This window comes from Chenopodium album, chromosome 2 (genome assembly GCF_948465745.1).
Source record: "Chenopodium album chromosome 2, dcCheAlbu1.1, whole genome shotgun sequence".
In the NCBI taxonomy this organism is placed as follows: domain Eukaryota; kingdom Viridiplantae; phylum Streptophyta; class Magnoliopsida; order Caryophyllales; family Amaranthaceae; genus Chenopodium; species Chenopodium album.
The window spans coordinates 44,375,935-44,401,366 of NC_137835.1; positions in this window are offsets into that span (position 1 = coordinate 44,375,935).

The window sequence follows — 25,432 nt, forward strand, 5'->3', positions numbered from 1 at the left end:
AGATCATCTCTATTATCAATGAGCATTCTTAACTCTATCTCACCTTATTGCTTTGTTTAATTTCATGTTTGTTTGGTTTAATTTTGATGTTTGATGCTTGATTAATGTAATTGTTCTTGATATTTTATTGATTCTTGATTTCCATAGTTGTTAGTTGATAGATGATGATTCTTGAATAGTTGTTTGGCTAGGAATTGGGTGAAACTTGTATGATTGATTAATTATGATTAATTTGGGAATTGTGTTCATTGATTGTTAAGATTAAAGTGATTAGTGAAGGTTTGCATGTGTGTAATTCAATTAGGCCTTGAGAATTATGCTAGATTGCATTGTAATTGCTAATGACACGAACAATTGATTTAGGAATTGCAATTATCAATTGGTTTTGATTGTGATTCTCGTGGTTTGTTATTCATAGTGAACCCTAGCTTAACAATTAGGAGATAGCTCTGTGATTCTAATTGATTGCTCTTATCATTAGTCTTCCTAACCTTTTATTGGCATGCTCTTCCCAAGTTGTTGCAATTGACATGATTACTTGTTGATCCCCGTTCCTAGTGTTTTATTTGTTTGGTTACTTGTTTATTTAGTTGTTAGTGTTACAACTTGCCTTCGATTTCTACCTAGCTTAGGCACATAATTGAAAGTGCTTGGACATTACCGTTCCTTTGGGTTCGATCCTTGACTTGCCTCTATACTCGTATAAGGTTTGTTAAGCGTTTACAAATTTAGTTTGACTTAGGAAGAACTAGATGACAACCTAGTTTCAACCTTCGTCAAAATGGCGCCGTTGCCGGGGAACGGTGTCTATGTTTGAGTGTTTTTGATTGCTTGAGTCAAGGTTTTTGTATATACTTTTCTTTTCTTTTTTTTTTGCTTGTTTTATATAAAAATGCCATATATCTCGTTTCCTCAATTTGACAATGAGCCTTTTTGTGAATATTTCAATAGACTTGAGGGATTTTTGGACTATAATTGTTGTAGTCTTTGGGAGGCCTGTGAGATTTGTTATTTTGGTTTGAATGAGCAAACTAGGGATGAAGTTGAATGCATGCATAATGGTGAATTTAGAGTCTTGTCAATTGACGATGCTTGGGATTTTTATGTTTGATTTGCTTGGGATGTTTATAATAGGGGTATTCATGATTCTAATATTGATGTGCAATGTCTTGATTCTTCTTATATTAGCATGAATTCCCATGAATTTTTAAATGATCCCATGAGTGAACCTAGAACAAGTGCTTTCGATTCTATTTCCTCTTTTGTTCATAATGATGAAGTACATGCTCAAGTGGATGATAATGGTGTGTTTCAATTCTTCATTATTTTCCATGTCTTCTTGTGATGTAGTTCATTCCCTTAATAACGAATCTCATATGCTTAATTGTGCCCCCTCTCCCCTATTTAACGAAAATGCTCATGATTTTAATATGCATGGTCCTACCCTTGATTGTGACTCTTCTTTTACTATTGATCAACTCTCTTTGCCTTTTCATTCTCCAAACTCATGTGATGAGTCTCTAGTCCCCTATAGCCAAATTGATGAATCTTTGAGGGAGTTAGAGATGAATCCTAATCTTAGGCCTTTAGAGAGACAAATGATGGAAAGTTTAAGGAGCCAATTGGAGATGATTATAGAGGATGAGGATCTTTTTAATAAAGAATTAAAAAGAAAAGAAGAGTTGGAAAATGAATTGTCATCCTTGATGCTTGTATGTGAAAAATCCCTATCCAATGTGTGTGTTGAGGATGATGATGATGATTTTGAGCAACCAAGAGAGGGTGAGGACCCCTTTGGCGAGAATTTTAGTGATGGCGAAGGAGTTGAAAACCAAGAGATCAGTGTTGAATTTGATTATCCTAACCCTCCTTCCCATCCTGATGAGTCTCTTGTGCATGATTGTGATTTTTCTATCCATGAGTATTGTAGGGAATATTTCAAGCATTACCCCAAACTTGAACCCCACTGTGATCGTACACTTAAGCATGGTGGCGTCCAAAGGGAAGGAAGCTAGAGAAAAAGAGTCGCCAACAAGTTTTAGGAACTTGTAAACTGTTCACGAGGTGAAGGTTACACCCCTTAACGATCCAGAAGATTGTCAACTACAATAGGTCTGGAACCATGACTGATAGTTCGGGGATGAAGGTACTAATCCAATCTAAAAGAGAAAGAACCTACCCTAATAATAGACCTCTACTTTATTCTACTCGTATTCATGTGCGCTTTCTGACTAACATGCAATCAATAGGATTACCCTAAACCTGTTTAACTACATTGGTTGAATATCAATGCACAAATAAATCTATTATTGGCGACCACTTGAATTATAATCAAATTAACCCTAAACAAGATTATTAATTATCTTATTAAGCATGATTTCAAGTACAAATTCCCTTTAAACATGTATAAAAGGCACGATCAAGCAATAACAATAAATATCATTCAACATAATAATCATAATACTCATAATAATCATAAATTATAACAATTATAAGAATAATCATGTTAAAGCATAATAATAGCAAGATCCTAGGCATGATACTAACAAGATTAATAACAAACCCTAGCATGTCACTAAACAATAAAGATCAAACCTTTAACCCTAACATGATATTAGATTGAAAATCGAAGGCATCATAGAAATCATAATTGATATAAGGAACTTATTGTTGTCACCCTAAACATCATACTAAGAAAAGCATCCTAACACGATACTAGAATCAAAATAACAATCTAAACATGATATCTATATCATAATATCAATTAAACAATTAAAGTACTTACTTGGATGCCTCGTATCTCTTTCTAATAACAAAATACATACGTTAGTAACTTCAAGGAAAATATAAAATCAAAGAATTAAATTACATAATTGAAATAGAGATTTGGGACTAAACCCTCAGAAATTAAAACCTTTCACGTCTAGGGCGAAGGCAACTTCGAACTTGGCTAGGTGTGTCTAGATCTAATGTGTGAGGAATTGTGTTTGTAAAAGGCTAGTTTAGAATAAGAGAGAATCAAGAAATTCTTGATGAGAGTTGGTGATGGAAAAACGAAGGTTTTAGGAGGCTATTTATCGAGAAAATCAGCCGGATGTGATAAAAAACGAATCAGAGATTCGAAAAGAATAAAACACGACTGCAGCGCCAAAACACGCGCCCGTCGCCAAACGCTGGAGTGCAGCGCCAAACGCCAGGTCCGTCGCCAGACGCTGGACTTGTCGCCAGACGCTGCAATCAGTTTTATACGCGTTTTCTTATTTTGATAAAATTTAGCCGTACGAGAGGGAAAAATCGAATTTTCCTTAAAAACACTTCTTTTATTCTGATTAAAACTCTTAAAAGTCAACTAAAGTCAAATTATCAATGCTAATTAAATTAGGAATGAAAAGAACCTTCTAGAAGTTTCTAGAAGATTATAATCAATCCTAATTTCATTAGGAATGATAAATCAGTATTAGACCCTCATCTAGATCATTGGGCCGCATATAAAGATCAAACCGGGCCCAGTTTAGTAATTTGGCCATAACTTCCTCGTTATTCATCGGAATTGAGCTTATAATATATCGTTGGAAAGCTCTTTTCGAATCCAACCCAACTACACTATTATTGGACCCTTTCCATGAGCCAAACCAAACTAGATTTTCTGTTTTCTTAAAATAGGTTTTCAAAAACAGAGAGAAAGAAAAGAATAAAAACTAACCGCAACACTAGACTTTCCACACTTTCACTTCATTCGATTATGATTTGACGTAAAATGTAATCATCATTGGGTTTGGTTTTGGGGAGACACAAATGGGTGTCACCAAGTATCTAGACTCGTTTGAGGTTATGTCCAATGCGTTCTTTGAGAGTCAAAAGAAAACCCATAGCCTTTTAAATGAGTTCATTGAGGATGCTTCATGGGAGAGAGATGAGTTTGAAATGAATTTGCATCCATTCATGCATGGTTTTGAGACTTTAGGCTTTAAAGTTGTTGAGGGAGTTGTTACTCATAGTTGTGATGGAAGGGATTATGTTGTTCCTCTTGGAGGTTGGATGTTTGAGGGAGATGGATATCTTGAGTGCTCTTCTTTTGAGGGCTCTATGATTGATTTCCATGCTCTTATTGGTGATTTGAGGCATGGTGGTGACAAAGAGTTCATTTGTGAGACCATAGCCCCTTTTTCCTTTTCGCATACCCCTTTTTCAAGAAGATTAAACCATATCCCTTACACTCTTATTTCCCTCCCTTATTTTGTCAATGAGCCTATTGGGGACCCTCTTGTCTATGATGATTTTTATGTAGCTCATTTGTCCCCAATTGAGGAAAAGGGTGATGTTGCCACCCAAAAATATTTTGTGGAGAGTTTGCCTTTTTTTTCTTCTTCTTCTTTTTCTTCTTCTTCTTCTTTTTCTTCATAATTTGTTGAATTTTCTTTTGATTCTTCCTCTTCCTTTTCCTGGCATCTCTCTCCTCATTTGCGTGTACTATCCTTGTTGCACGTACTCTTCCCGTCATTTGCCTACCGTTTATCACATGAAATGTGTAGCAGTGCATTTGACAAGCTCTTGCGTGCGTCGAATTATTATTTTCTAGAGCGTTCAAGCTTGGACCTTAAGAAAGCCTTTCTCGGGAAGTAACCCGTGTTTTATTACTCTCATTTCTTTTTCTTTTTAGAATATATTTTCTCTCATGGAAATGTTTGTGTGCCTTTTGCTAGGTACATGATTTGATGATATACTTTGGTGCATTGGTTTGGATCAAGAATCAAGGAAGATTGGCACCACAATTGCTAGCACATGGAAAACAAGTTTCAATTCTTGAGGAAATTAGCTTTGAAAGGTTAAGTTGGGTCATTTGTGGGTAATTACACCCACCTAAATCCGGTAATATCTTTCCTTGCTCTCTCTCTAATGGTTGATGCATTGATGGACGTGTGTTGGTATTGTTGGATTAATCTCTTTGTTTTCCCCTCTCGTGGAATATTTTATTTATGTTTGAGCATGTTGTCTCATTCAAGCTTGGGGGAGGGTATTCTATCATGTTTGGTGGAATGTTGATTCATATATGCCATGCACATTTGTATATGCATTTCCATGTTTCTCTCTTTTGAAAAATCCCAAAAAGATTTTTGTTTCTATCAAGGCAAATTGCATTGTATTTTTGTTTTGTTCTTGCTTTGGACATACTACTTTTGGACTTGTATAATTGAATGCTTTTCTTCTTAAATGGTAACGGTGTGCACGGTTTGAAAGTACGCTTGGTTGATTCTAGGATAAAGCATGCTAAGGTAGTTGGTTAGAACTAGTGGGACCATGAAACCGGATTCTCCTTGTTTGTGGCATGTTGGTAGTTGCTTCCTACAGTCGAATTGACACCAATAGTGAGTTTTTGCTACATCCATGTGAGGTTCATTATTTTTCAAGCCTTCAACATATATTTGCATGAGCGGCATGGATCCTTGACTATCGCGGACCTAATCTAGAATCTTGACTCATAATTCTCAAACTCGAGACCAAACCATCTAGGAAGGACAAAGACATTTTTTCGAGGTGGTAATTTTTATTTTCTAGGATAGTTTTCTTATTTTTGATTTTTTGGTTTACATTTGCCTTCTTGCTAACCATTTGAGCCTTTTCCCTTCTTTTCAAGCCACATCTTCAGAATTTTGAGACTTTGTTTCATTTTTGTTCCATTTTTTAGTTTTTGTGAAGCAAAAGATCATTTTATTAGAGTATGTGGTATATGAGTTTGGATATTAGTTCATATTTGTAAGCAAGCTTGTGTTTTGTATATTTGTGTGAATAATGGCAAATTAATAAACGAAAAATCCATCCAAACTTTAAAAAAAAGGCAAGGACAAAGCAAATGCAAAATTGTAAAAGCCGTCCTAAGTTAAAGAGGCATGGAAAATTGCTTTGAAAGAAATGAAAATTAAAAAAAAAAGAAATGAAAATAAGAAAAATCAAAAAAATATTTTGATGTGATTCTTTTCCCCTTTTCAAGCATTGAGGACAATGCTTCTTTTAAGTTTGGGGGAGAAGCGTTTACGCTTTTTGTATATATGATTGTGGTTATAGCTTTGAATAAGCTTTTTGTTTTTGTTTGGTGACTTCTTGATTATGGTGTTGAGGATTGATCACCCTTTGCTTCACTAATTAGGAATACCGCAAAATTCTAAATTTTAAGCCTACCTTCACCCTTTTTGCCCTTACGTTACAACCTTTGGGAAAGTCCTTTTAACCTAGAGGTTGAGTCACATACTGAGGGAGGGTATTATGAGTTAAAGCCTAAGGGAAGGGGATGCATTATCGAGACGTTGAGTAGCCCAAAATTATCTCTTTTTCCGGTTCCTTTGTGGAACTTTTGAGATGCTCACTAGGGGAAGATATGAGACTATTAGGGAGAACGTGGTAAGACCGTTTGGGATGAAAGTGGATTTCGTTTCTCTAGTTCCTATGCTTAGCATATTTATGTTTCAATCAACCTTGGGTATCTTGAAACGTGCACTCCCTTACTTGTTTAGAAAGATTTGTATTCATTTGTGCTTGTACATTTGGAAAAGTCCTTTCATGAACATGTGTTTGTTTTTTTTTTCTTTTGATTTCCTTCTCATGCTTTGCCTTGTTTGTATTATTACGAGAGTTATAGGTTAATCTCTTAGGAAACCTTTACGAGAGCATCACTCATCCTCTAGGGCGATCTAGGGGTTTAAACGGCTTGTCTTTAGATGCTAAAATTGACCGTGATTCCTACGAAAGTGAGTTAGTGTGTATTCACATCTTCTCTTGTTTTCTTGTTTCTTTCTTTGGTTGAATAATGTCTTCATTTTTCCCTTGGGTTGGATTTTGTTTTGCTCGAGGACGAGCAAAAGTTTAGTTTGGGGGAATTTGATCCGTGCCATTTATGCACCTTTAGCCTATGTTTTCTTTATATTTCTATGCTCATTTTTAGTCTTTTATGTCGTGTTTTTAAAGAATAATGCTCGATTTGTGTGTTTTTGTGGTAGTTTAGAGAAATGCGTGCTTTTAATGGTTTTCTTATCATTTTATTCATTTCTCGGCTATTTCTCTCGCTTCTCCGTTTCTTTATCTTGTTTTGTAGGTATGTCGCGGGCTATATGCATGGGAATTGAAAATAACATCCAATAGGATCGATATGCACTTTTCGGAATTGAATTTAAGTTAGAAACAAAGGAAAACGAAGGTTTGCAAAGTATCAAAAAGTACCTTTGTGCATTGTTCCAGCCATATCTTAAGTTCTACAGATAGGATTGAGGTGATTCAAGTTGGGTTGGAAACTAGACTTGAAGAGCTTTCCAATGATTGGTTGCACGCCTTCATAAGATTCCTATATTGTGAGTTACAGCCTTCCAAAGTTGACCCAGCAAATTTTCCACGGGCGCGGGGCTGCTGCAACCTATTTTAGCCCATTTTCGACCAGGAACTTGGAGAGGGCTGGCCGCGGGCACCCTGCGGGCGCGGCCGATTTCTCCGTGGGCGCGACTTTCTAGGTTTTACTTGCGATTTCATTTATTTCCTCCTTTTGTATATTTAGTGTACGACCTTCTTTATTCTTGATACATGAAATACTTTAGTTTAGAGTAGTTTCTCTCTCCTCTAAGGAGGATTAGCTTAGATTAGGAGTTCCTGTCTCTAGATTAGGAGTAGTTTTAGAGAGAGAAAATGAAGGATTTCGATCAATGGTGACTGAGAGGTTGAAGATACAAGTGTGACAATTGTGTTCAAGATCATCTCTATTATCAATGAGCATTCTTAACTCTATCTCACCTTATTTCTTTGTTTAATTTCATCTTTATTTGTGTAGACACCTAAAAATGTCTCCCCAAAACCAAACCCGATGATGAACAACCTTTCACCGCCACTATTGGTCGGGTTCAGTATTTAATCCCGAGAGTGCTTAAAAATCGTATTTGATTAAATTCGTATTTTTGAATAGTCCATGGATTAGTCTTGATGTTTGGTAAAAGCATAGTTTTAATTTCAGACCAAACTTATTATTTAATTTTAGCCCAAACCTTTTATTTATTTTATTTACTTATTTTCTTATTTTAGCCCAAATAATAATAAATCAGAAAAAGGCCCGAAATTATCAATCGGCACTTAAAATGCTGAACGGAATTAGGGTTAAAAATGTATTTAGACGGAAAAGCGGACTGAAAATTCCCGCGCCACGGCAGCAGCCCACCGTGTCACGGGAAATTTTCCCGTATGACGGTGGGATTTCCCGTGACACGGGAAACCTGCTGTGACACGGGAATTTCCGTGTCCTTTCCGTGTAAACCCTTAACGCGTTTTCTTCCCCATTTACTAAATATTTCCCGCGTCACACAAAATTTGCACCGTGTCACGGGAATGTTTCCCGTATGACGGTGGGATTTCCCGTGTCACGGTATAGTTTGCCGTGTCACGGGATACTTTTTTAGGGTTTTTATCATTTTAGGGTTCCGTGTGTTCCCTCATCACATTTTTTCTATAAATACCCCCTCATTTCTAATGTACGGGGCATCAATTAATTCTCTATTTTTCTCTCTTCTATGCTCTAGCCTAAACACTAGCCTACCCTGCTTATTTCAAAATTCCTTCTTCAAGTACTCCAAGGAGTCCATACTTTACTCGTGAAGCCAAGGCGTGAAAGGTAGAACTGTTTGAGGGTTTGACCCCAAATCAACTCTACTTTATTTAGTTAATTTATTTATTGTTTTATTATTATTTCCTTGAAGTTACTAACTCGTTTATTATTTTGTAGTTGCAAACAAACAGAATCAAAGTAAGAATTATGTTCCTTTTATTTATATTATTTTTCTAACGATTTTATATTGTTGGAATTATTGTTAAATTGCTTCCAATATTGATGTTATTCTATTATTTTTTATGATCACTATATTGCATGTTTAATGGGAATATGTAATCACGCCTAATAAGATAATTTGGACAACCGGTTTATGTTCCTTTTTAATCCTGTTATTAATTCAAGTGATCACAATATTTTAGAATTATGTGTTGCATTAATATTCAACCAATTTAGCTTAATAATAGTTTGGAGCAAATTGAATATTTTGTTTGTATGCCTTTGAGATCGCAGGAATGCTTTTCACTATAAGAATCGAGTAGAGGCCAATACGGGCGAATGTGACTCCATGACTCACTTCGTACCATCATCCCCGATCCTCCTTTCGTGGTTCCGAACCATATGGAGTTAGTAATCTCATGGATTATGAATGGGGTGTAACCTTCACGGGTCAATCGTTGTTGCCTTCGTTGTCCCTTATTCGTGGTTGCCTTAAATGATCCGTGAACGGTTTACAAGTTCCTTAAAAACTTGTTGGCGGCTCCCTACTTTATTTGTCCCTAATCATATACGTTAATTCCCACTTCCAAAGAGTGCCAAGCATATTCACCACATGCTTTTAACGTAGGCGCACTTTGAACGACGCCTACAATTTGGCGAATCCAATAGGGAGGATTCTTGGTTATTTATCGATTTGAGTGATCGGTATTTAATTAAGATGAGTGGATGAGACTTGAAAGATTTTTGGAAAATATTCCTGTGATTAATTAGGCATTTTTGCATATGCATATACGTTTTAACGTCGCATTTAGGTCTGTCCCGTAGGAAAAATTGAATAACTTGATTGCGTACGAAGGAAAACAGGGCACCGGTCAGATTTTCTGACTGCCGTGCCACGGCAAAATATGCCGTTTCACGGTACAGTGCACCGTCTGACTGTGTGCTGTACCGTGGCACGGGAATCTTTGCCGTGTCACGGCAATCCTAAAATCAGTCCGGTGGTTTATTTTTCTCTTCTCACAGTCAACTTCCTTCGATTTTTCTGAAAAAACGTGTGTGTTCTACATGCGTCTTAGCCCCGGGGGATTTAAGCTCTATCAACCCAAAAACGCTCATGGCAATAAGGGTTCATCCGAGTTATTAAATCCACCCAAACCATGGAGTCGAGTTCGATTTCATCATGAACTCGCGGAGCCGTCCATTGGCATACAATCTCAAGGGAGGTTGCCTTGCTAACGCGTCCAAACTCTTAACCATGGTACCCTTTTGACACCCAAAGCTTGACCAATAGTTGAACATAGATCTTGACTCTAGGTTGCAAACTTTTTTTACATCATCGTGACTAAATGCTACATGGTTGTTTGGTGCTAACCTTCATATGTTTACTCTTTTTGTTTAACCTATGACCGAGGGTTTTTATTTTCACATAGTAACTAGTACGGACCTAAAATCGACTAAGATATGGAAAAATCATGAAAAAGACCTGGAACTGGGCACCGTGTCACGATAAGTTTTGCCGTGCCACGGTGAACAGTGCCATGATATGGCGCTTTCTACCGTCTGACGGTAGACTGCACTGTGTCACGATAGTCAGCACCGTGACACGGTGCCAGGAAAAGTGTCCCGTCAGTCTTTTTTCAGTTTTTGTGCGTACGTATGTGGTTTATATGTCCAGTTTGGTGTGATGTCTAGCTGTACAGTCAAAACACGCGTCCATAACCTCACTTAATCACTCACATATCGTGTTCACACACTTTTTTTTCTTTAGTCGTACATCACTTTTTGACCGTATTTTAGGGTAGTCTTTTTTGTGTCGTTTTTTTTTTCGGAGTAAGTCGGACAGTATCCTCCCAAATTAAAAAATAAAACTAAATAAATAAATAGAATTTCAAAATTATAGATTTTTAAAGTTCAATTTTTTTTTTCTTTTTATCCGGATGGGTTAAGGTTAAGTTTGGTCATTAAAGGTGTGTTTGTTTCGGTGTCACAACACTTGGTCAAGAAGTATGGGTAGATTGTTACGGTTCGAGTCAATACCTCAACAACCTCTTATAAAAAAGAGGCGTACAAGGAAACCACCACAATCATCTCCACAAGATCCATCTCCAGTCTACTTTCAACCAATGGCTACTAAGGAAGGTATCGAGAACATCAACAAGACAATTGAAATGTTGTCTAACATGATGCAAACACTCACCACTAGAGTCAACACGGTAGAGCAAGACAACAAAAACAATGTCACTACCGCTGCAATGGACAAGATTAAGGAATAGATGAGTAAGATTTCTGAAGAATTCACTTATGTGGAACAACCTGTCACCTCTTCGTCCATAAGGGACAAGCTTCCTGAGAAGTTTTCCACTGCTGACATTCCCAAATTCAAGCCTACTGATAATCCGCTTTTCCAATTGAAGGCTTTTTCTACAACCATGGCTCTTAAGGGAGTAGATGTGACACTCTTCCCTACAGTGTTCCCTCTTTGCTTGGAGCATGCCTGTCAATAGTGGTTCTACTCATTGGAATCCAAACATGTCGCGACCTGGGAGGATGTTGCTGAAAGCTTCATGAATCGTTACAAGTGTAACAATCAGGCCAAGACTTCTGAACGTGAACTCTCCATTCTCAAACAGAAAGAGAATGAAGGCTTCACCACTTACTTAAGCAGGTGGAGGGAAACAGCCGCGCTCTTGGTGGACCCCCCCAAGGAAAAAGAGATGGTTCGCTTGTTCATTGTCAATCTGACTCATAAGTACAAGCAACACTTGAAGTTTCTGCCTCTAAGTACCTTTGAAGCTGTATACGATATTGGAATCAATATCTAGGATGAACTAATGAAGACTGCTGGTAGCAACAATAATAACAACACTTGGAAAAACAAGAACTACACTCCTCCTTCTTCGTCTTCCAAGCCCAATAATGCTACCAACAATATCAATATCAATGATGTGCTGGCCCTTAATGCTCCTCCTCAAAGATTCCAAAGGCAAAGGAGGGTTTACACGCCTTTGGGAATGACTTATGATGCTGCTTTTGACCGTTTGCATGGTCAAGGACTGATTATGCCAATTGGACCATTTCCAAAACCTCGACCAGAGAATAGGACCGCTAGCTATGATCCCAATGATTATTGCAAGTTTCATCAAGATAAGGGTCATAATACTGAGAAGTGTTGGAGGTTGAAGGATGCGATCCAAGACCTAATTGATGCTAATCAACTTCCTGTCCCTCCAGGGGGCAAGAAGCCTAACATTCAAACAGGTCCTCTATCCGATGCTTTGGCTATCATGGGAGATGAAGTCTCCTTTGATCCGTCAATACTCATTCAACCTGTGAATGAACCTCTGCCGGAAGTTGTATTTGTCTCAAGTTCTGAAGAAATGAATGGAATTTGGGATAGTGATGATGAAGACGTGTATCTCAAGGATATAGCCTGTTCATCTCTTGGCACAAGTGAAGATGTTTGGGGAGACCTTGAGGTCAAGGTTCTCACTTGAAGTGGACGGTTGCAACAACCTAGTCCACCTCCACCACAATCACATTCGATAGTTGATCCCATCGACCCTGTGAACAACGATGTGGTCAAACAATTGCAAAAGACCAAGGTGGAGATGAATGTATGGAAGCTTTTGGCTACCTCCCATGAGCATCGAAAGGCTGTGATGAATGCTCTGGTGAAAATAGGAGTTGATGATGATATGACTCCTCAAGGACTGGTCAACTTTCTCACTACTGAATTGCCAAGTACTAGCAATCTGATTTTGTTTTCTGATAAGGATCTGCCCCCGGAAGGGGACCAACATAATAAGGCCTTACACCTCACTGTGGTGTGTAGGCAGATGAATGTTCCTATGAGCCTGGTTGATAATGGCTCTGCAATCAATGTATGCCCACTCCGCACTGCAAAGAAGTTGGGCATAAAGAATGAAGAACTGACTCCCTCTACTCAAGGGATTCGCGCTTATGATAATACTCGCTGTCAAGCCGTGGGTACTATCACACTAAACATAACTACTGGGGCCATTGACTGTCGCACCAAGTTTCAGGTGGTAGACATTAAGGCCTCTTTCAATCTGTTGTTAGGACGCCCTTGGCTTCATGAGCTAAAGGCGATCCCATCATTGTTGCACCAGAAAGTAAAAGCCATAGTTGGAGGGGTTCCAATTACCATTGATGCCTCTCCCATGCGCATTCAAGTTATCGACACTCCTATGTCCATGCCGAACATGACGAAGAAGATGAAGATCTTTGGGGGTTTTCACTCGATGATGTTCTCATGATCGAAGAAGAGGAGAAGTGCCATCTCGACTTCGATCCCTATTCAAACACCAATATTAATGCCATTTTGAAGAAGCAAGGGCATTTCCCTGGAATGACCCTCGGACTCAAAAAGAAGATGGCCGAACTTTGGGGTCATCCTGGTGCACTTAAGAAAGATACTTTTGGCTTGGGATTCAAGCCAACAAAAGAAGATGTGAAACAAGCCCTCTTGAAAATGAAGGCTCACAATAACGCTCGAATCATGAAGACGGAAATGGCCATGAATCCATATCCATTAACCCTCAATGGCCAGTACATCAAAGAAGGGGAAGACTTCCCATGCTGTGAATTCCCTGAGCCATTCGTCCACGATGGGAAGCATGAACCAAGATTCGAGATGTTCCTCGATTGTGACTTTGTTGATGAAGACGAAGAGCTGTTCACAATTGAGAAACCAGCTAGCCCAATAATCGCTGGCGAAGGTCCTATGTTTGATGAGTCTGAGTCGTCTGGGTCCGAGTCCGAGTCTGAGTCTAAGTCTGTAGACGAGTCCTTAGAGTCTGAGGCCGACCCTCTTTCTGCTATAGAGTCCAATCCTGAGTCTCTTGTTGAGTCTTCTCTTTCCGGTGAGGTCGCAGCCGACCTTGCCCCTCTTGATGTATTAACCGATGAATTCAATAAAATGAGTACCTTTTCTTATGATGCGTGTCATTCCCATAGCCCTGATCAATATTTCTTTGCTAATGATAAAAATGACAAAGAAATAATAAAAGCAATGGAAGAACACGAAAATAAAACGACATTTATCGAAGATACAGAAACAGTTAATATTTCCAATGATACGACTGTTAAAGAAGTAAAAATTAGATTAACACTAAGTCAAGATGAACGTAAAGAGCTAATTAACTTGCTTAGTGTAGACACCTAAAAATGTCTCCCCAAAACCAAACCCGATGATGAACAACCTTTCACTGCCATTATTGTTCGGGTTGATTATTTAATTTTTGGAGTGCTTAAATCCATATTTCCATTTCATATACCAACCCAATTCCTAGCCCATTTCACCAAACCATAACTTATTTTCCGCTTTTCGTGCCTTTAAACCCAAAATAATTCATTTTGTGTCCTTTAAAATCATTCATTTCGTGTCCTTTTTATAAAAACGTTTGATCCAGTTTATTTTGGTCCATAATCTGGGTCCAATGATTGAATAGTTGAATGGATCTTGAAAAGAGATTTCCAACGATATATTATAAGCCCAAATCCGAGTTATAACGAATAAGTTATGGCTAAAATATTAAACTGAGCCCAAACCGAACCTAAGCCCACCTTACCTACTACCCAATGATCATGTGGAGGGTCCAAATTAGTTAATCCTATTCCTAAACCAATTAGGATTCATTGGAAGCTTCTATAAGTTTCTAAAAGATCTTAATTATCCTTTTTGAAAAGATAAGATTAAAGAGTTTGAAATTGAATAAAACTCCTTTTTTGAAAATCCTATTTCTATCCGAATCGAAAGATGTTCAAAGATAGACAAATATTATTTTCGTGTCTCATAGTTTTTATCCAAATTTTATATGTTTGGATAGACCTTGAAATTATATTTCCAATGATATATTATAATATCAATTCCAAGCTATAACGGAAAAGATATGAATATAATGTCAAACTCTATCCAAAACTGACATCGTCTCACTATTTCGGTCTTATCTTTACATCTACAAAACATTTTAATCTGATTTTAATTGGGTTAGAAAGTAGACTTCAAGATATTTCCAACAATATCTTATTCATCTTATTCCGATTTCTGGATAAAAAGATATGATAAAAACAAAAACGGCAAAAACTGCTGTCTATCGAGTTTTATTCCGATTTAATTCGGATCTTATCTTAATTCTTCGACCCTTCTTTTTTTGCTCTATAAATAGAGGTCATATCACCCATTTTCCAATAATCAACAAGCTTGATCATCAAATAATTCTCTTCTCCCTCTTTAGCCTAAATACTAGCTATCCTATTCTCTAAAAATACTTCCCTTAAGCACTCCAAGGAGTTCATACTTAACCCAAAGTTCTATACTTAAACCAAGGCGTGAAAGGTAGAATTAACTGAGGGTTCGTACCAAATCAAATCTACATTTATTTAATTTAATTTTCATTTGATTTATATTTTTTTATTGAAGTTACTAACAGTTTATTCATGATGTAGCAATTCAAGGAAACGCGGAAAGTGAGTAATTGATTCACTTAATTACTCTTATTATTTTTATTGCTCGCATCATGATAGGATTATTATATTTGATTTGACTAACAATTTATTGTTAAATTGCTTCCAATATTAATTTTTATTCTATTATTTTTGTGATCACCATATTGCATGTTAAAGGGAATATGTAATTGAAAATCACGCCTAATAAGATAATTTGGACAACCAGTTTAGGTTCTTTTTTAATCTTGTTATTTAATCAAGTGATCACAAATATTTTAGAATTATATGTTGCATTAATATTCAACCAATTTAGCATAATAATAGTTTGGAGAAAATTGAATCTCTGTTTGTATGCCTTTGAGATCGCAGGAATCACTTTTCACTATAGGAATCGAGTAGAGGACAATATGGGCGAATGTGACTCCATGACTCACTTCGTACCATCATCCCCGATCCTCCTTTCGTGGTTCCGAACCATATGGAGTTAGTAATCTCATGGATTATGAATGGGGTGTAACCTTCACGGGTCAATCGTTGTTGCCTATCGTTGTCCCTTAATCGTGGTTGCCTTTTATGATCCATGAAAGGTTTACAAGTTCCTTAAAAACTTGTTGGCGGCTCCCTACTTTATTTGTCCCTAATTTTATATGTCAATTCCCACTTTCTTCTGCCAAGCATATTCACCACATGCTTTTAACGTAGGCGCACTTCGAGCGATGCCTACACTTAGTGAATTTGTTGATGTATTTGCTTGGTCATACCAAGATATGCCAGGAATTGACAGGGATATAGCTCAGCATACGATACCACTCATTCCAGGTATGAAGCCTGTCAAACAAAAGTTGCGCCGTATGAAATCGGATGTGGCTCTCAAAATCAAAGAAGAAATCAGAAAGCAGTTGGCCACAGGTTTCATCAAAGTATCCAAGTATCCAGAATGGATAGCAAATGTGGTTCCAGTTCCAAAGAAGGATGGAAGGGTCAGAATGTGTGTTGATTACAGGGACCTCAATAAAGCAAGCCCGAAAGATGGGTTCCCTCTACCTCACATTGACATTCCGGTCGATAACACAGCAAACCATGCACTCCTATCGTTCATGGACGGCTACACCGAATATAATCATGTATTGATGGCTGAAGAAGATATGGAGAAAACCACATTCATCACACAATAGGGTACATATTGCTATACGGTAATGCCATTCGGGTTGAAAAACGCGGGTGCCACCTACCAGAGAGCAGCTACAACATTGTTACATGATATGATGCACAAAGAGGTGGAGGTCTATGTCGATGATATGATCGTTAAGTCTAAAGATCGCCCAGGCCACATAATTGCACTTCGCAAGTTCTTTGAAAGACTCTACAAGTACAACATGAGATTAAATCCAGCAAAGTGTGCATTTAGAGTCACATCAGGCAAATTACTTGGATATGTGATCAGCTCTCGAGGGATTGAAATAGATCCCACAAAAGTCAAAGCGATCATGGCCATGCGACCGCCCAAGAATGAGAAAGAAATTCGAGGTTTCATTGGAAGGCTGCAGTATATAAGTAGATTCATATCGAAACTCGCGGCGATATGTGAACCGATATTAAAAAAGATTAAGAAAAATGTCCCAGTCACATGGGATGATGATTGCCAAAAAGCTTTCGACAAAATCAAAGTGTACCTGGCAAACCCACCCGTGCTAGCGCTAGCAATACTTGACTTTCCTCTTCGACTGTAGCTTACGGTCACAAGAGAAACGATGGGGGCAATGCTAGCGCAAGAGATTGAAAGCAAGGAGAATGCAATTTACTACTTGAGCAAGAAGCTTCAAGGATACGAGACACGATACACACCACTTGAAAAGTTATGTCTCGCACTTGTGTGGGCTGCGCAGAAACTAAGACATTACTTGCTCCCTCATACAGTGCATGTCGTGTCCAAAATAGATCCTCTCAAATACTTGTTCGAAAAAGCAACACTCAATGGCAGATTATCAAGGTGGATACTCAATCTTGCTTAGTTCGACTTGAAATTTGTACCACAAAAAGCCATCAAAGGTTCTGCGGTTTCTGACTTCTTAGCAGACTTTCCGCTAGAAGAAGTTGAGAAAGAAGAAGATGAGTATGATTTCCCTAACGAAGATTTACTCATGAATGAAGATGATAGCTGGACGCTGTATTTTGATGGAGCTTCAAACCAAAAAGATTGTGGTGTAGGAGTCTTGCTTGTATCACCCAATGCAGAACATATCCCAATTTCCATGAAGCTCGACTTTGATGTCATCAAAAATGCCGCAGAATATGAAGCATGTATTTTGGGGTTAGAAACAGCTGTCGCCTTGGGAATTAAGAAGCTCAGAATCTACGGTGATTCTTCACTAATCATTAACCAAATCTCCAAGAGATGGAAGGTGAGAAGTGAAAGTCTCGCTACGTATCAAGCTCATCTGGAAACTCTCACGGAGCAACTAGATGAAGTGGAATATACGTACTTGCCTAGAGAAGAAAACCAGTTCGCCGACGCACTAGCTAAATTAGCATCAATGATGCGAATTCCAACGGATACAATCAGAATGCCGTTGACCATAGAAAGAAGATATGAACCGGCTTACGTTCACGCACTTGACGATGAACAAGAATCACAAGAAGAAGATGAAGAGCCATGGTATACAGATATCCTTAATTTTATGACAAGAGGAGAATACCCTCCTAATACGTATAAAAGGGCACTCCGTGCTTTGAGGCTCCTGGCCTCACAGTATGTGCTCATCAGGGGAGAACTCCACAAGAGGACTGCAATGGGGAGAAATCTCTTATGCATAGCTAAGAAAGAAGCACACAGAACCATGGAAAACCTTCATGCCGATATATGTGGAACACACATGAATGCGAAGATGTTAGTCCAAAAGATTCAACGACAAGGTTATTATTGGACTACTAAGGAGAGAGATTGTCACGTATACGTCAAGAAATGTATGAAGTGTCAAGTCTACGCAAATTTACAGCATGTTCCACCTTCGCTTCTCTACACATATACTTCTCCATGGCCTTTCTCCACTTGGGGCATCCACATCATTGGAAAAATAACGCCACTAGGACAAGGGGGGCATGAATTCATCCTCGTAGCGATCGACTATTTCACCAAATGGGTCGAAGCTGCCTCATATGCTAAGCTAACGGCGAAACACGTAGCTCAATTCATTGAGAAAAATATCATATGCCGCTATGGGGTACTGTAGACACCCATTTGTGTCTCCCCAAAACCAAACCCGGTGATGAGTACCTTTCACGTCGAGTCATAATCGAATGAAGCGAAAGTGTGGAAAGTTTAGTGTTGCGGATAGTTTTTAATTTCTTCTCTTCTTTCTGTTTTTGAAAACTTATTTTAAGAGAACAACCAATCCAGTTTGGTTGGTCCATGATATGGGTCCAATAGTAGTGTAGTTGGATGGGGCTTGACAAGAGCTTTCCAACGATATATTATAAGCCCAATTCAGATGAATATCGAGGAAGTTATGGCCAATTTACCAAACTGGGCCCGGTTTGAGCCTTATATGCGGCCCAATAATCTAGGGGAGGGCCTAATATGATTTATCATTCCTAATGCAATTAGGAATGGTTTTAGTCTTCTAGATTCTTCTAGAAGGTTCTTTTCATTCCTAATTCAATTAGCATTGATAAATTGACTTTTGTTGACTTTTTAGAGTTTCAATTAAAATCAAAGAGCATTTTTGAGGAAAAGATGCGATTTTATCCTCCTGTACGGAAAAATTTATCTGATTTTAGAAAACGCGTCAAAAACAGGATTGGCGCCTAACGCCAGCATTGGCACCTGGCGCCAATGGCCAATGGTTGGCGCCAATCTCGTTTTGCGTGCGTCAGACTCTGTTTTGTTAATTTTATCTTTTTGGCTGATTTTCTCTATAAATAACGTATTAAAAACTCCGTTTTCATTCACCAATTCTCATTAACGACCAGCTTTTCAATTATAATCACCTATAATCAGTTTTCATTCGCAATCATTAATTCTCTCATTCTCTTCTCATTCATCAATTCTTTCACTTTCTCTTTTCTAACCTTGCTTTTTACATACAAAATTCCGCATTCGCAAGATCTAGAAACACCTAGCCACATTCGAAGTTGCCTTCGCCCTAGACGTGAAAGGTTTAATTTCTGAGGGTTTGGTCTCAAATCTCTATTTCAATTATTTAATTTAATTGTTTTGTTTAATATTTTCCTTGAAGTTACTAACGTGTGTATTTTGTTATTAGAAAGAGGTACGAAGCATCAAAGTAAGTGCTTTAATGATTTATTGATGTTATGATGTAGAAATCATGTTTAGATTGTTATTTTGATTCCTAGTATCATGTCTAGGGTAATTTTAATATTAAGTATGATTGTTATGATGCTTCCTATTCTCTTCCTAATATTTATGATTGTTAGTATCATGTTAGAGTTAAAGATTTGATTTTTATTGCTTAGTGACATGCTAGGGTTTGTTATTAATCTTGTTAGTATCATGCCTAGGATATTGCTATTATTATGCTTTAATATTAACATGAACATGATTATGATTATAATTTTATTTTGATTATTATTATATTATGTTGCTTTATTTTTATTGTTATTGCTTGATCACACCTTTTTATGCATGTTTAAAGGGAATTTGTACTTGTAATCACGCTTAGTAAGATTATTTATAATCTTGTTAGGGTTAATATGATTATAATTCAAGTGATCGCTAATAATAGATTTATTTGTGCATTAATATTCAACCAACATAGATTAAACAGGTTTAGGGTAAACCTATTGATTGCATGTTAGTCAGAAAGCACACATGAATACGATCAGAATAAAGTAGAGGCCTATTATTAGGGCTGGTTCAATCTCTTTTAGGTTGAATTTGTACCTTCATCCCCGAACCCTTATTTGGTTCTAGACCTTATGGAGTTGACGATCTCTTGGATCGTTAAGGGGTGTAACCTTCACCTCGTGAACGGTTTACAAGTTCCTAAAACTTGTTGGCGACTCTTTTGCTCTATCTTCTTCCCTTTTGGACGCCACCGTACTTTAGTGTATGATCACAGTGGGGTTCAAGCTAGGGGTTAACGCTTGAAATTATTCCCTATAGTTTTTGGCGACTCCACTGGGGAAGATTTCTATTTTAATTCCTGAATTTGTTTCGGCAATGATTTAGAATGAGTGGATGAGACTCGAAACGTTCTAAGTATTTCATGTGCGTAATTTTGTTTAACATTATTGTCATATGCATAAAAAAAAGATCTCATTGGAAAGACCATCCGTAATGAGTTAAAAACATAGGATTTACATGTAGGAAATTTGAGAAATATCTTTCACAACTAGGACCGAAATAACACCGCGCGAAACTGGAAAATTTTATCGAACACAAACAGCTGCTAAGGCATGTGGGAAGTAGCGCCAGGGGCCAGAGCTTGGCACCAGACTTTTAGCCGTAGCTCCAGACGCCAGTATTGGCGCCAGGCGCTACAGTTAAAAACTGGCGCCAGTCTCTGATTGCTGGCGCCAACCTCCCCCAATACCGAGCCAGAAATATGCGTTCTAATTTCGACCGGTTTTTCGTAATGTTTGCTCGATCCTACTTTCTGATCGAATTTTTTCTCACTTTTTGGAAACCCATATGTGTTCTACATATGGACATAACCCTCTGGGAATTCATGCTCCATCTACCTGATTGAACGCTCCGTGCAACAAAGGGTACATCCGAGAATGTTGAATTAACCAAACCATGGAAGCGAGTTTTTTCTAAAACTCGCGGTGTCCCATCCACTCGCGCCAACCCTTCACGGTTAGGCTTCCGCGCGGTGCATCCGGACAATTAACCATGGACCCTCTATTGACTAAACCATATCCCGAACTTTAGAGAACTAGAGCCATGGTTAGGTTGCGAACTCATTGCATCATATTGTGCCTACTTGACTAATTGTGCATTATTTGTTGTGCATATGTTCTATGTTTTCTTAACTGTTTGTTTAACTTGTGTTAAGACTAAATAAACATATTAATGACTAAAGGACTTTGTTTAATTAATTAATTAATTAATTTGAGCTAATAAATAAACATAAAATCGAGTCATAGTTCCTTTAAGTTAACCCGGATTTTTATTCCCGTATACTGCACAAGCGTCAACTTGTTTTGGTCATAGCCGGAGTTCTAGGAAGAACTACGAGTCTTATAGCCTATGGATCTGTAGCCCCCAGTTTTATCTTTAATTTGGCGTTGGGTTCATCCAAATCAGATTTACAGATAAAAAGTTATGACTAAAATACCACAGTCTGTCCAGTTTAATGCATATACGTGAAGTCTTAACTTAGTCTTTGCTTGAGTCTAGTCACATAGTCTAACCACATGGTCATGACAAGAGTCTTAACATATCACCTACACTCAATATTCTTGGCACACACTTTGAGTATACGTCACCATGACCATGTCTTAGGTTCATGCATTAGTCGGTCTTTTTTCGTCATTTGAGTTGAGGGGTACATTCTATTCCTAATTTTCCATACCCCTCCATCTACATCATTTTCCTTCACATTCTATTCCAATCTTTCTTCACTTCCTCCATCCATTGAATGTTGAATAATGTTTGAGTCAAATAATTAATAATGAACATCCCCAAATCCCTTTTCCACAGTACTTGGTCGAGGAGAGAAGGGCGATTAATCAAGGACAACCTCTTTGTTCAAGTCTCACTTTTCGATAAACCAATTCGTCAAAAGAGGAAGGCTAAAAAGATAATGGCAACTCAAGAAGAAGTCAATGAGCTTAGGAACCAATTGGTTACTGTGACTGAGACACTGAAGCTACTCACACTCAAGATCGATGATCCCGTGAAGCAACAACAAATGGACCTCATGCAAGAGAGTCTAAGCAAGCTATCTAGTGACTATAAGTTTCAGGGCATGAGTTCACAAGGGGTCTCGCTGGACAAGAAACTTCTTCCGCATAAGTTCAACGCCACTGACATCCCTAAATTCAAGGCAACAGATAACCCTTACTTTCATCTAAGAGCTTTTGATACCATAATGAACATTAAGGGTATCGATAAGAAGGTTTTCCCCTCTCTGTTCCCACTATCTCTCGAAACCGTTTGTCAACAATGGTTCTTTTCTCTCGAGAAAGAAAAAACCTCTTCTTGGGAGTCGATAGCAAACGCTTTCATAGATAGATATAAGTGCAACATCCAAGACGAAACAGACCACAGACAACTTGAGATGTTAAAACAAAAAGAAAACAAAGGGTTCACTTATTTCTTCAATAAATGGAGGGAAACTTCCGCTAATATGGTCAAGGCTCCTACCGAAAAAGAATCTGTGAGGATGTTTATCAAGAATCTCCAAGGGAAGTATTCAAAGCACTTAAAGTACCAACACAATTTAAATACTTTCAAAGCTGTCTATAATATAGGCATTGACATTGAAGATGACCTTATGAAAAATAATGGTGCGAGAGGAAAGAAGAACGACCATCCTTCTTTTCCCTCTCCCATTAATGAGGTACATGCCACAAACGCCTCTAAACCACGAATCCAAAGATAAAAAAGGGTGTTCACTCCACTTGGTATGAGTTATGAAACGGCTTTCGAGAAGCTACATCACAAAGGACTAGTCATGCCCATAGGGCCCATCAAAGATCCAGTTCCAAAAGCCAGGCCACCTAAGTGGGACCCTAATAAGCACTACAAATATCACCAAGGAAAGGGTCACGACACTGAGGAGTGTTGGAAACTCAAAGAAGCTATTCAAGATCTGATCGATAATAATGAAACTTCCGAGATTCTAGCCATCGAAGAGGATCAAATATCCTTTGATCCATCACTTCTTATTACACCTGTAGGAGAGCCCATGATCGAGACAACTTATATAACCTCTCTCGATGAGGTGGCCATGATTGGGGAGGATGAAAGTCTTTTCTTAGATAATACCAGGGAAGACTCGTCAAATCTAAAAGAGGACGTTCAAAAATTACAAGATGTCGTTGCCATGCTCTTGAATGTGGTAGAAGGATTAGCAAATCGGGTAATGGTCATCGAACAAAATTCTCGCCAAGGGTTTAATGAAGAACTCGATGCTTCTAAGCCACAGGCAAAACGGACCATTGAAGAATACACACCAATATGAATGACTTACAATGAAGCTTCTGACTATCTTCACGATCAAGGTCAAGACCCTCCACCTGAAAAGCGGTTTCCCAATTGGGATTCAAATTCCTATTGTCGATACCATTGAGGTCGTGGTCACACCACCGAAGTATGTCTCGCCCTCAAAGATCGTGTTCAAGATCTCATTGATTCAAATCTCCTTCATGTTCCTCCGCGCGACAAGAAGGCCAAGATTAGTAACAATGGTAACAGTGGCTGTAAAGGGAAGAAGAACGACTATCCTTCTTCTTCCGGAAACACCTACTCTAGTAACAGTGTTGGTACTTTCGACCTTAGTGAGATCCTAGCCATGGGTAATCGAAAGCAACTGAGAAAGGATTTTACCCCTATTGGAATTAGCTATGATAATGCTTTCGACCGACTCTATGCCAAGGGAATCATTACTCCCATTGGACCTATTCAAGACCCCCCACTTAAGAAAAGATTGCCTAGTTGGAATCCAAACGAACACTGCAAGTACCACCAATGTAGGGGTCATGCTACTGAGAGCTGTTGGAAGCTAAAGGAGGATATCCAACAATTGATTGATAACAACAAGCTTCCTATACCTCCAGTTTACAAGAAAAGCGAGTGATGATAAAGCAAACAACACAAGACAAGCGGCGAGCTTCAACGACAAGATTTCGTGACCTCTTTTTTCTATTTCTTTTTTATTGACCCTTTCCCCAATAAGTCTAGCATAGGCACCTTTTTATTCTCCTTAGATTTATTTTGTAGGATCATTATATTTTTTCTTTTAATAAAATGAGCATTTATTTCCTCATACATGATCATTTCATTATTTTGCATTAAAAAAAATATAAATAAATAATTCCATGTTGAATTAAGCACAAGGTATACCAATGATTTGAGGCACCCTTTGTAGCCACGTCATATCTCCTTTCACCTTTCAAATATGCAATTCTTTCTTCATAAACCACTTTGAGCCTCGTCTAACGATAAACCCTTCTTTTTTCAACCTACATCTACCTAACCTTGGGATGGGATGGTGTGCAACTTATGAAATTCTAAAAAAGGGCTTGAGTGATTCAAAAAATTAAAATAGCAAAAATAAGCAAAAGAAAAAAAATAAATAAAAGTGTACAAAAGGGCAAGTGTTCCAATATCTTCGATAAGAACACGTCTCAGATTGCGTCTCTTATCGAGTGCTCGGTACCGTGCCTGAGAAACATGAATGCCAAGCGAGTGATAGACCGCATGATCGGGATTTCCCACGCTTATAAAAAATAAAATAGATGTTAAAGCAAAAGATAAAAAAGAGCTAAAAAAGAATAGAAACTCAAGCATAAAAATATAAAGATTCAAAAGCGAGGTTGCACACCTTGGGGGCTTATCGAGGGTCTTGAGCCTTTATCCCTTTCTTCTATAAACTTTAGCCTAACCACGTTACAACCCTTAAAAAGATCTTTTTGAGGTATACATGCACTTGTGCGAGGTTCGGCTAGAGCTACGTTCAGCCTGATTCCTAACGGATACGTAGGCAACCTCACATCGAGGTGCGTCCGTAATAAACATGCATTCATATTTACATTCACACACTCACACCATGATCATATTAAGGGATCTCCAATGCTCATCCCTATTTACTTAGAGCTAGACTTGGGGATTGATCCCTACATCATTAGCTTACCTAGCCTAAGAGTCACCACCATTTGACTCTTTTCAATAATATCTTTCCACACACTTAGCTCTTGCGGCCTAACTTTAGTGTCACTTTCACACACCGCACAGATACATGACCAAATATACTTCCCTTAGGAACCCTTTGTCATGAAATCTTAATGCTGAAGCATGCCTTATCATATCAACATCACTCATCAATCATAATTGTCATTGCATCACGAAGTATGGAGTGCTTAGCCTCCGTGCCTAAGTTACCCAAATACTTTCATCATGGAGTCAACCATTGAGATAGCCTAGGATGGATTAATCCTTGAACCTTGAGAAATGGTATCAAACAACATTTGACTAAGCTCATT